Here is a 3,535-nt window from a genome sequence, read left to right as displayed (position 1 = left end):
TCTCGACGAGACCTAGAACGAGGACGCGGCAACGTCACCGCGGAGATGAAGTGAGGAGGCTGTGCCGTTCCATCGGGTCTTTTCCCTCTTCCGTAACGCTACCATGGTTCCACGGAGCCACAGATCGACACCTATTGTTAGCGCTGTGTACTGTTAATGCGCTTAATGGTTGTGTGGATTTGCTGAACGGGTAACAAATGGCATTAGCGACTTGTTGCGTTCGGGTTCATCGAAACCGGTTGTCGCGGCTTTGTGAAGGATGTGCAGCTTATTCGAGCATTGCATGGGGCAAGTTTTAGCGATGCGAGATCTTGTCTTTTGTATGGTCTCGGAGACTGAGGAATAGCATTTCTGGTTAGGACGATGGTCATAGTTTGTAGCGTTTTCTCCCAGTTCCTAATGTGGGTCAAGGGCAATGAAAGGTGCTGAACCGGGTCACGCTTTAATGGATGTAGACACAGGTTCATTTGTACACACTCATAACCTATACTGGTATAACAATTTAGAAAACTACCTTTTATACGACATTGTCTACTTATAGTAATAAGAATAAACAATGATGGGTACAGAACATGCATTTGAACATACAAGTACCCCGTAAAGATAATGCAGTGTTCCTCGGTAGAGATTTTGCGCAAACTACCACCACGGTCCCCACACGGTCCCCAGCACGGTCCAAGGGACCGTGCTACCACTAAGGTTGGAATTTTTTATGTAATCCAGCGTGGAACGTTGTTGTGTGGAAAGTTGTGTAATTCACTGGGCTTACGTTTCTCCTTCCTTTTTTTTTACGTTTTTTTTTTTTATGTAAGTCTTGACTTGTGAGATTTGACTCGCAGTTATCTAGACGTAACCCATGTTTATACGAAATAAATACACACCGGTAGCGCTATGATAACAGCAAATTGGTTCGATGCTTCAAAATTATTTGGAGTTCCATCACCAGGATGGCGCAGAAAGCCTATCCGGGCTTACTCACGGGTTATATAGGGGGAGTAGAATTATTGACTCGACGTCTGTTGTTAGGTTCGCCTAACTGTTCGCCTCTTGTTGTTAGGTTCGCCTGGACTCAAAGTGTTTGTGTATGCCTTATGGGTCGTAACTCCTGCAATTCAATTCCTTTTACCAGCTGTTAGTGTATAGTTACGAAGCGGAAGGGGGGTTTTCTAATTGGGGTTAGGGCAGACATTCAAATATCTTACATGCATATCAAATACTCTTCAGAGTGTTCAGCTCTGATTTCAATAATATACTTTTCGAGTATTTGAACTACCTATACCTTAGTTACATTTCGGCTTTGGTATTCAGTATCCTACTCTAAACAGGCATCAAGCCAGACACATGTCAGGCATCAAGTGACAAAGAAGAGCACTGCCATTGCTGGAGATGATTTGATAGGAAAATTCGTGCTCCAAATTAGTCTTGCATTAAAAAAGAAGAAGAAGCGGAATCCACAGAGAGAGGGGAGATAACGTTCTTGTGGAGACTTACCTTCAGAGACACTGTGCAAGGCCACGATGGAAGCGCACATGCGGTCTTGGACAACGAAGCAGCTCTCTGGTGCTAGGTAATAAGCCTGCTATAGGTGCCCACGTTGCTAAACTTAACAACCGACCTTCTAGTGTTGAGAAGGTACTGGGGAGTTTGGTGCTGCTATGCATCACCAAAACCCTGCGCTATGTGCCCTAGCGAACTACCTCAATGACATACGTGCTGAAGTAACCTTTTAAATCACCCAATGGTTTCACACATCAAGCGTCATGGAACAGTTTTTTTTTCTTTCTTTTTTACGTTCTACCTCTGACCTATAATCTAATCTCTAATGACCGGAGGTCGCGCAATGGCAGTTTTATGCGAAAGCTAAGGCAAAATTAGGTCGGGCCTTCGAGCCAGATGCACAAGTCCCATATCTGGTAGCACAGCACAGTTTCCGAACCCGAGGTGGCTCTGTGACAGCCTTTTGGATCTGTCATCGTGCCGTGGGACGAAGAAACGTTGTCCGGACCGCGCGATTGTGCTCCGGGACGTTCATTTAAAAGTATTGAAACAAATTATATGGTTTATTAGATTGTCCCACGAGAAGGAAGATGATTGAAAATCCGGTATTCGAATGAGACCCATCACTGTCAGGATGCGGATGTCTACTTGGGATTCGTATAGACGTCACTCTTCAATGCAGACATTATGCGGAAGCGAGGGAGATCACGAAGCCGCCCCTCAATGAGTTACTCAGTAGGACTTTCCGCCACGTTTCGTAACAAGTTCATCTCACAAGCTCTGTCCGAAAGACAGAGAGAGAGAGAAGAACAGTTATCGTCGCCATTTGTCTCCTTCGCATCGCTCACTATTAAATGGTCCCGGCCTTATGAGGTCTAGCCGAATCCGGTGGAAGCCGCAACCAGAACATTAATGTACTCGCCTGTATGCTCCTGAAAGAGTATATAGTAGAAGAAAAGCGACAACGTAATCGTGCCGTTCTAACAAAATGCGCTATATTGTTCTATAATAATAACAATTCCTGGCTTTACGTGGATTTTCATTGGTTTCTTTCTCCAAATGATTCGCCCAATACGTTCCTGAATATATGAATCCTGATCTGTTTTTATTGCTGTCGCCGATAACGCCATCTTTCATTTAGCGAGGAAAAATTATTGCAATTCATTGTACGCAGTACAAACAGGGAGATGTCTCTTGGCTACTTTTTGCTACTTTATCGTGGCGCGTTGGCGACTTTTCACGATTTTGATCTGGCAACACTGGCGTAACCAGAGCCCGTGTAAGTTACTCAACAAATGTAACTAATTTACGGGTATAGTTACGCGGCTCCGGAAGGAATTAAGCCACGGAAAAATTTACTGAAACGAAAATATAACTCAGAAACGCCTTTATATAGGCTACTGATCAAACGCGATTGAGTCACTTTTGAATTGCTTCAAGTTATGTTCCTGTGACGAAACGTTAAAGGGACCATGAAATGATTTTCGCGGATTTCGTGTAAGTACTCTGCCGAAAACGGTTCACACGATCCCTCCAGGGGCGGATTTAGAGGGGGTGTCCGGACGTAATGACCCCCCTCCTCAGTTTCTGTCTTCACATAGTGTTTACTTGGCCCTAGAGCGTGCAGTTACCCATGGCGCAGTGACTGCGCAAAAATAGCGGGGCGTGATCGCCGGATATATCCCTTCGAACCTGGCTTATGTCATCAACACACCTCGCGGGACCACATTGGTGCATGGTTTCGATTATGACAACAAACGACGCTGTTGTATATCTGCCGTCCAAGACAGCAGAGATATGGCGAAAGGCAAATTGTCAGCGATGGAGGCGCACACAGCGTCTATAGGCGGACCATGGTGTTCCGGACACAGCAGCTCCCAGAAAGCCACCGACAGAGACACTTTCTGACGAAGAAGAAGAAAACGAGAGAGGAAAACGTGCTCCGGTAACCATGCCGACAATCAACGGCTACATTATACTTCCGGTGGGCTTCTGTGTCAACGATAAGATACGACCTTAGCTCCAGGTCAAATTAAGA

General features: G+C 45.3%; 1 protein-coding gene across 1 annotated transcript in view; it reads left to right on the top strand.

Moving 5' to 3' along the window:
* LOC135369672 (uncharacterized) overlaps positions 1-3,535 on the top strand; it is a 45,485-nt gene that overhangs the window by 9,559 nt on the left and 32,391 nt on the right. The gene's annotated exons all lie outside the window — the stretch shown is intronic.

The sequence above is a fragment of the Ornithodoros turicata genome, chromosome 10 (assembly GCF_037126465.1).
Source record: "Ornithodoros turicata isolate Travis chromosome 10, ASM3712646v1, whole genome shotgun sequence".
NCBI classification, from domain to species: Eukaryota; Metazoa; Arthropoda; class Arachnida; order Ixodida; family Argasidae; genus Ornithodoros; species Ornithodoros turicata.
Note: the sequence above shows the minus strand (reverse complement) of the source record. Positions and strands in the feature narration are given on the sequence as shown.